This window comes from Peromyscus californicus, unplaced genomic scaffold, assembly GCF_007827085.1.
Source record: "Peromyscus californicus insignis strain IS unplaced genomic scaffold, ASM782708v3 Scaffold_4__1_contigs__length_199733344, whole genome shotgun sequence".
In the NCBI taxonomy this organism is placed as follows: Eukaryota; Metazoa; Chordata; class Mammalia; order Rodentia; family Cricetidae; genus Peromyscus; species Peromyscus californicus.
In genome coordinates, this window is record NW_026294562.1 from 153983295 (window position 1) to 153993366 (window position 10072).

At 37.7% G+C, this 10072-nt stretch overlaps 1 pseudogene; it reads left to right on the top strand.

The window, feature by feature from the left end:
* Window positions 1-730: 730 nt before the first annotated feature.
* Window positions 731-8782, top strand: LOC128123995 (glyceraldehyde-3-phosphate dehydrogenase-like; annotated as a pseudogene).
* The last annotated feature ends 1290 nt before the right edge of the window (window positions 8783-10072 follow it).

The following is a 10072-nucleotide window of genomic DNA, read 5'->3' on the forward strand; positions in this document are numbered from 1 at the left end:
TAAGATTAGTATCTGATGACTCCCCATGGGAGACCTCGATTTTGGGATGTGGGGTTTGGGTGACTTGGGAAAGAGGGCTGGGGGGTGAGAGGTGTGGGGGGTTGTGGATAGTATGTGGCATGAGTAGAAAATTTCTTAATAAAGAAAAATGAAAAAAAGACTAGTAGCTACTTTTTAGTTTAAAAGTATAAATCTATCTATTTATCCTATGTCTAAATCTCCACTTTTTCTTTTTAGAGTGAGATCCCTGAATCTATTCTCCTTTGTTCAGCTTCTTTCCTGACCACTACCAATAACAATAGGTAACCAATGCCCCCTAAACAATGACAAATATTCATAACCCACTGAATGACCAAAAACTGTCCACCCCACCTCTTGGGAATGTGGGTATGATGTTCTCTAAATTACTTCATGCTGTCTGGGGATGATACCATCTTTAGGGGATCCTGAAAAAATGAGATAGTAACAAGTCCTGGGAGAGGAAGCTGTATCACTTGCTGCCCAGTCTCTGTAATGGGAAAGTGCAGAGATTATCTCAGTTCCTGGCTAGAGTAGTCTGTGAGGCTTGGCCACCTCAGCTAGCCACCTTGAAATTGTCCTGAGAAATTTGTAGTCCAAAGCATATCTTTGGGTGGTGTTTGTCAGCTTAGTGGTGTTACCACAATCTAGGTGGAATCATCATTCTAGGACCCCATCCTCCTCTTGGACACTTCCAAGGTCACTACTAGGCATGGGTATGGGTCACTGTAGAAAACTTAAACATTTCAAAAGTCATATGCAGCAGATCTCAAACAGGGTAAAGGACCATAATTTGTTATGTACATCTAGAGTACAAAAACTTAGTTCCTAGTCAACTGATAGACTCAAACCTAAATTCTTGTACAGGAAGCTATATGAAGACTTTTTCTAGAATTAGTACATTATTTGCCAATAACATCATAACAAAAAGTTTAAAATAATTACATATTAATTTTATAAATATTAAGGTACTATTTATACCATAAGAAACGCTTTAAAGAGAGTTTTAAAATAAAAGCAGAGGATCATGAGATTAGTAGCAATAGGACAGTCCTTAAGTTTGGTTTTCCTTCTGTCACATATCAGGTAGCTCTTCTGACATGAGACACAGATTTGGATTTTTCTTTTAACAAGCATGCTTGGGTTTAGAGAAGGAGAGAGCCATGCTCCAACTCCAAAGCCAGTTTTAATTTTTAATTGAACTGGGACTATAAAAGACCATTTGATTCATGTGTTTGTAGAGAACAGCAGAAACAAATATTTGGGATGATTTATGAAATTTTATCCTATTGGAAATGGAATAAACCAATAGGCCAATTTACTCTTTTTCTTGGGACATTTTCTCTGGATGATTCAACATTTTGCTTCAGATGTCTGATTTGTCCAGTGGTCTTCAGATTGCTTAGATTGATGCCTTTATTATCCTGGAAACACAAAAACAAAACCCTGCCCTGTAGACAAATTTCTAAATAGTCTTATTAAATAAGAAACACAAACCAAATACAGGGGTAATAGCCAAGGAGATCAGAGAAATAGCAAAGAGCCACAACTAGCCTTAGCTTACCACCATGCAGTAACTTCCACAGAGAAGGACTTTTCGTGTCTAACCTGTGCTTTTATTGCCTTCCTGTTCTGCCTTCTCATTTGCTCTAAGCTCAGCCACATCACTTTCTCATCACTACCTATCTATACAGACCTCCAGGTCTCTATGGTTGGTACTGGTAATAAAGGCGTGTGTCACCATGATTGGCTGTGTCCTTGACCACCCAGAGACTCTGCCTGCCATTTGATCAGATTAAGGACATGTGCTATCACCACCTGATTTCTATTTATGGCTGATTATTTGACCTCTGATCTCCAGGCAAACTTTATTAACAAACAAATAAAATCACATTTCACCACATTTTCCCTTTTTATTCTAATAAAAAGAAAATAGTCATAACTAATATAAGAAAAATTATATACAAAAAGTACAGTAACTATGTATAATATATACTACTAATAAATAACTCAACAATATCTAGTACATTTGCATTTGACAAACTCAGAGAAAATATTCCATGATCTATCCTATTTTGGTAAGTAATGTACCTGAATCATTTTCTATCCTAACTTATATTACTAACAGGTTACTATCTTATAATGTATTTCAAATTTATACACTTATACCTCTTTAGTGAGTTAACGGCTGAGCCATCTCTCCAGCCCTCTTTTTTGAAATTCTTAACAAGGAAAACTATAACTATAACTATCTAATTTTCAACTCCCTCAGAGACCCAGGAAGGAAATAATATTACCTAATAAAACAGGAAGTGCAAACAAGCAACTTCCAAAAAAGTGTTAGTTACAAAAACAGTCAGCTGCCTGGACAGTTACCTGAGGTTTCTCCACAATGTTTGGGCATCATCTTTAGCCTATGAGCTTAGCTTATCTGACAGACTCATTTGTGAAGTAGGATGTGCACAAGGCCTACAGTTCAATCTCACATTAGAGGCCAGTAGTCCATGTACCAGATAAACCTGAAATCCACCAATGTCCTGTCATGATTCAGGATTTTAAATTCTGGAAATCGTTGGTGTTTTTTAATTCAGCTGTTCATTCTTCTTGGCTTGTGGGTGGCTTCATCTTGGCATCCCATTCTTCTCAGCTTGTGGGTGGCTTCACCTCTTTTATTAAATGCCAGTCTACCATTGAGAAGTTAGACTCCATCATCCTAGTTACTCTTTCAAGAATAACTGTTTCAGCTGCTGTTCCACTGCACATCAGAAGCCATCAGCCCACTGCCTGTTCAGCTGCCTTCATAGAAAGGGGCATTGTACCTTTTCCAGATTGCAAAGGCCACTTCAGAGATGGTGCCATGTTATCCTGGCCTCAGAGGACACCTGTTGTTAAATCTACAACCACACTTCTCTTGGCAAGAATGAGCAGTCTGACTCCCCATAGGAGACTTCAATTTGGGGGATGTGAGGATGCAGGGTAGCTTGAGAAAGAGGGCTAGGTTGGAAGGAGGGAGAAGGGGGGGTCTGTGGATAGCATGTGGTGAGTAGAAAATTTCTTAATAAAGAAAAATGAAAAAAACAAGACAAAAGAAAAAAGAAAAAAAAAAAGAATCAGCAGCCCTCTGTTTCATGTCCTGTCTGTCCATTTTGTCTTGTTTGTCAACAGTCAATGTGAGGGCATTTTGTTGACCAGTGGCTAACTTTTACCATAATGAAAGTTAACACCATATGGAGTTTCTTCAATGCCCATATCTTCTCTAAAATAGACTGGTGATGCCAGGAGCCGACATGTGTCATAGTCATAAAAAAGAAAAAAAATCCAAGTTATTAAAACATTTTAAATACCATATTCTGTAGATTTCTGAAGGGTTTGAAGATGACCTGTCTATCTAATATTTCTCTGCTCGACCTTGAAAACATACTTAATATGACTACAAGTTTGATTGTAATGTCTAACTACTAACTTTCATTTCTTTATATCCTAATAGTTGGTAATAATAACATTCAAGGACTAGCAAATTGCATTACATTGTTAAATGAACTGTGTAAGTACACTATCTTGAATAAGATTAGAAATATACAAACAGCATTTTCTAACAATCACAATCTGAATATATATAATTTGTATACAATATATAAAAATCCAATCCAATAGAAAGTATTTAAAACTAGTAATGGTCTTTTACAAGTAGATTCAATAATCTGTCTTTGTATCTATATCATATCTACATCTTCTCTTTACTTTCAGAGTAGATTCAGTAATCTACCCTCTATTCTATAATTTATTTTTTTTTTATTTTGCAATACAATTCAGTTCTACATATCAGCCACGGATTCCCTTGTTCTCCCCCCTCCTGTCCCCCTCACCTTCCCCCCAGCCCCCCCATTCCCATCTCCTCCAGGGCAAAGCCTTCCCCACAGACTGAGTTCAACCTGGTAGACACAGTCCAGGTAGGTCCAGTCCCCTCCTCCCAGGCCGAGCCAAGCAATCCTGCATAGGCCCCAGGTTTCAAACAGCCAACTCATGCAATGAGCACAGGACCCGGTCCCACTGCCGGGATGCCTCCCAAACAGATCAAGCCAATCAACTGTCTCACCCATTCGGAGGGCCTGATCCAGTGGGGACCCCTCAGCCATTGGTTCATAGTTCATGTGTTTCCATTCATTTGGCTATTTGTCCCTGTGCTTTATCCAACCTTGGTCTCAACAATTCTCGCTCATATAAACCCTCCTCATTCTCGCTAATTGGACTCGCATAGATCCACCCAGGGCCTAGTCATCGATCTCTGCATCCGGATCCCTCAGTAGTTGGATGAGGTTTCTAGCACGACAATTAGGGTGTTTGGCCATCCCATCACCAGAGTAGGTCAGTTCGGGCTGTCTCTTGACCATTGCCAGCAGTCTGCTGTGTGGGTATCTTTGTGGATTTCTGTGGGCCTCTCTAGCACTTTGCTTCTTCCTATTCTCATGTGGTCTTCATTTACCATGGTCTTCTATTCCTTGTTCTCCCTCTCTGTTGTTGATCCAGCTGGGATCTCCCGCTCCCCCAAGCTCTTTCCCTCGACCCTTGCCTTTCACTACCCCCACTCATGTTCAGGCTGTTCATGAAGATTTCATTCCATTTCTCTGTCATTGGGCGATCCCCGTGTCTTTCTTGGGGTCCTGTTTTCCAGGTAGCCTCCCTGGTGATGTGAGTAGCAGACAAGTCATCCTTGTTCCACATCTAGTATCCTGCTATGAGTGAGTACATACCATGTTTGTCTTTCTGAGTCTGGGTTACCTCACTCGGGATGATTTTTTCTAGATCCATCCATTTGTCTGCAAACCTCATGATGTCATTGTTTTTCTCTGCTGAGTATAATTTCTATATATCTTTTTTAAAACAAGAAACTTAAATCTAATTTTCTTTGCTTAGACCTTTTCTTAATGATTAATAACAACAAATTGAAACCAACCCTCCTAAACAATAAAAATTATCCCAGACTCAATATCCACTGAAATACCAAAAACTACTCACCCAAAACCATCTTTTTGGGAATGTGGGCATTGAGTTCTTAAAATTTCTTCCTGCTGGTTGTGGGTGAAGACATCTTTATTCTGAAAAGAAAAAATTTGTGTTAATTGTTGAGTTCTAGGAAAAGTAGCTATATCACTTGTTGTCCAGTATCTGTATAATCCCAAAGTTCAGGGCTTATCTCAAGTCCTTGTTAAAGTAGTCTGTGAAACTGGATCATCTCAGCTAGCCATCTCGAAATTGTTCTGAGCATTTTGTAGTCCAAAGCTGATCTGTAGGTGATGTTTGTCAGCTTATTGGTATTACTATTGTCCATGTGGAATCATTATGGTGGGGCCCCATCATCTTTCTGGAGACTTCAATTTCACTGTTAGACCTGGTAGTGATTCCCTGCAGAAAACTGATAGAGATTCAAACACAAAAACATGGATAGGCAGCTAATTGAAGCCTTTTTTCTAGAATTAGTTATTACTCTATATGACCATTAATATCATAACAAAAGTTTAAAATATATATATGTATATATATATATATTGATGTTAAGAAAAATTAAAGAATCAAAATAGAATTAAAGAATTGAGATTGTTAGCAATAGAATAATATTTTTGTTTCCTCCTGTCTCATACCAGCTTTGATCCAGCATGGGGCTCTATTAGACTAACTTCATTCAGATTTCATTTAGGCTTCTTCCATGTATTCAAATAGTTGGCCATTTATTGTTAATAATGATTATTTATTCATTTTGTATGGATTTTCCACTCTTTCCTCATTCACTTACCTACAAAGAACATTTTGTATACCTCTAGATGTGGCAAAGAGTCAGTATTGCAAGCTTTTGTTTATATTGCTTGAGAGGTGCTACTGATTGATTCTGTGGCCTTAAATGTGCTAGGTAAGTGCTCTGTCATGAGCTTCAGCTCAGATGCTTTTGTAAAAATATATATGATGTGTAAGTTTATATTAATTTTATGAATTGTAAATAACATTGTTATTGTGTTTTCTGGTAAGCCTCTTTTTGTACTTTTAGGAAATTTTGCCTGGCTTTATAAGTTCCTGAGTAGTTTATTTTTTATATCATCCACAGTTTATGGGCATTCCTGCTTCTCCTCCTTTGCAGAAGTTGGTGCCATTAGTGTTTTTGTATTCTAGTGGATGGGTGTTTGTGTATTTTATATTATAGTCTAATATATATTCTATATTCTAGCATCTCATTGTGTTCCTTTTTAATTTTGACTTTTAATGGATATCATTAATAATTTCCCATACATGTTTTACATCTGTATAACTTCTTTTTAAAAAGATTAATTGAAATTTTGGAGGGTTGTGTAAGTGAGTGAATGCACCTGCAACGCAGAGAAGAGGGCATTAGATTACCCTCATGATTGAGTTACAGGTTGTTTGTGCATTGCTTTACACACTTAGAAATGAACCAAGGTCTTTGCAAGAGCAATAGACACTTTCAACACTGAGCTATCTCTCCAACCCGACATTTGAGACCATACCCCAATATACTGAGGACCATCCTCTAAGCTTTACCTGTTAAAACTCAAACCAAGTTTTTTAAAGCCCACCACCCTGAAGAGAAAACATCTATCATATGAGCCCTGAAGGAGAGAGTTCATTGACATTCAAATCGTGGTATTCTACCTACAACCCCCTAAATATGATGCCCTTGTTCTTTTTTAACTGAAATCACATTTTAAAAATATTATAAGAAGCATAAAATAATTGTAGCTTAAGTACAAAGAGGGAAATTATAGAAAATCAGATTGAATACATGATGTGAGAATTTACAATATAAAAACATAAAGAGCAGAGTTCATGAAAGAGAGTGAGGAACAAGAATGTGTTCCATGTGTGTCAATTTTCCTTTCCTCAGTAAAATCTTAAGATCGATTTCATATTGACAGGATAACAAAAAAATAAGTTTGCATTCAAAGATATTAATGATAAAAATAATTAGATGGTGAGGTTACAATGTGGTGGTATCTGGAGAATATAATTTTGAGATTCTATTTCTTTTAGTTTTAATGTTTAAATGAAAAATGTGTATTGCAGATACTATTTCACTCTCATCAGCTTAACAAAAATTAAATGGAAAATATTCATCAACACAGACATAAGAAGATAATGGGATCTCAAAATATACGTGTAACAGAAATCATAAAATGTCTTATAATAAAAATCCTGGAGCCAGATATTGGGATGAAAGCTGAGAGTTCAAAAAAATAGAATAAGCCACAGCCACAAGTTCCTACTGCTAGGCTATCTTCAGCCCAAGAGAGAGTTTCTTCCTGTCTACTCATGCCTATATACCATTCTGAGTCCTGCCACCTTACTTCTTCTCTTCACCCAGCAACATTACTAGCTCTTTCTGATCAGCTCTGTCACTACCTGACTGTATAGACCCTGCAGATCTCTATGGTTAATTATTTCTGGAACTAAAGGTATGTGCCACCACAGCTGGCTCTGTTCTCAGTGTGGCTTTGAACTCACAGAGATTCATCAGAATCTCTGCCTCCCGAATGCTAGGATTAAAGGCATGTGCTACCACTGCCTAACTTCCATGTTAAATATAGTGGCTGACTTTTTCCTCTGATCTGTAGAACAAGCTTTATTTGTTAGAGAACAAATAAAATATCACCACATATGCAGGTGGTACTATAAGTAGCTAGTGTTACTGTGATAGTTGTAGTAATTACTTTTGTAGCTATTCAGTTTGATGATACTTAGGAGAGTTGAAAATATTCATATATAGCTTTAGAAACTATCATATATACACAGTTGAGACTGAGAACTGGAAGCTTGTCATCAATGGGAAGGCTGTCACCATCTTCCAGGAGCAAGAGCCTGCCCCCATTGGATGGGATGATGCTGATAGAGAGTATGCTGTAAAGTTTACTGGTGTCTTTACCAGTCGAGAGGCCTGGAGTCCACTTGAAAGGTGGGGACCAAAGAGTCATCATCTCTGCCCCTTCTGTTGATGCCTTCATGTTTGTGATGGATGTGGGTTATGGGAAGTATGACAATTCACTCAAGATTGTCAGCAATGATTCCTGCAGCACCAACTGCTTAGTACCTCTGACCACATCATCCATGAAAATTTTGGCATTGGGGAAGGACTCATCATGACAGTCCATGACATCACTGCCACCCAGAAAACTCTGATTAGTCCTTCTGGGAAGCTGTGGTGTGATGGCCCAGAACATCATCCCTACATCCACTGGTGCTGACAAAGGTGTGGGAAAAGTCATCCCAGAGCTCAATCAGAAGCTGACCTGCATGCCATTTTGTTTTCCTATCCACAATCTGTCTGACATGGCTCTGACATGTGACCTGAAGAATGCTGCCAAGTATATGATGACATGGAGAAGATGGTGATGCAGGCATCCAAGGCCTCATTAAGGACATACCAGGTTACACTGATAAACAGGTTGTCTCCTGCAACTTTAACAGTGATACCTACTCTTCAATATATGTTACTGGGGCTGATAGTGCTCTCAGTGTCAACTTTGTAAAGGTCATTTCTTGGTATGATAATGAATACAGCTATAGCAGCAGGGCAGTGGACCTCATGGCCTACATTGCCTCCAAGGAGGAAGAAGACCTAGACCACCTACCCCAGCAAGAACACAAGAGCCGGAGAGGTCCTGGACTAGGAAGGAGTCCCTGTACCAACTCAACCCACAACACTGATCATCTGCCTCACAGTTTCTATCTCAGAACCCCAGAAAAAAAGGGAGGGTCTTAGGGATTCCTACTCTCTTGAATATCATCAATAAAGTTCACTAAACCCACAAAAAGTTTAGTGTTTGTTATTATATTGTAAATAATTATGGACAGTTGAATAAGCCTAATTATCTAGGAGTAAGAAAATGGATACCTAAATTTGATGTTCATTCAATAAAACACAAAGAGCAATTCAACAATGAACTATACCTACATATATCATTAGGAATAAAAATATAAATATATTGTTGAGCATCAAAGAATATTACAGAACATTACAGATAATGAAAAATAAACTTGTCACTTCCTTAATACTTTTTATTTAAAACAATTTTTAATTTAAATATATTTGATTATTTATTATTATTAAATTAAATATATTTCATATCTTCCCCCAAGTCCTTCCAGATAATCTCTTGCTCCCTATCCATTCTTACATTCTTTCTACAAAAACAAACAAAACCAAAATCAATAACAAAACCCTCTGAAACCAAGAAAACAGAAGTTTAACTTCAGTGTGGCCATGAAGAGTAGTGATTAGATCAATGATTAATTTGTCGCTTAATAATAAAGCCTCAGAATGCAAATTCATAATGCTTGGTGTTCCTACCTATGATGGGAATGCAATCAGGGAAAAGCACTTACTTAGAGGGATGATGACTGTAGATGAATTTCTAAATGATCTTACTAAATAATAAACATAGAGCCAGATATATGGGTGAAAGCCTTAGAGAGATCATGGAAATAGGGAGAGACACCAGCCAACCTCATCTCAACACCTCTAGAGCTTCCAAATGCAAGTTACTTCCTGTCTACACATGCCTCTATATATGCTGATACTCTGACATCTGATTTGCTCTCTCTGTCCAGCTACATCACTTCCTCTTCCTGCCCAGCTCTGTCACTGCCTGTCTGTCTGTACAGACCACCAGACATTCATGCTTAACTAGTGTTGGAATTTATGCATGTGTCACCACACCTCGATCTGTTTCCAGTGTGGCCTTGAACTCACAGAGATCCAGACAGATTCCTGCCTGCCAAGTGATAGGTTAAAGGTGTGTACTACCATTGCCTGACTTCTTTGTTTACTTATAATGGCTGTTCTTATTTCCTCTGATCTCCAGGCAAATTTATTTTTTAAAGCACAAAAAAACCCACCAGATTTCCCCTTTTTCTAATGAAAAAAATAAAAAACAGTTATAACTAATATAAGAAAAACTATATACAATAAGTACAATAATGGTACACAATATATACGAGATATATACATCAATAATGTCTGGTCTATTTGCATTTGACAAATTCAGAAAAA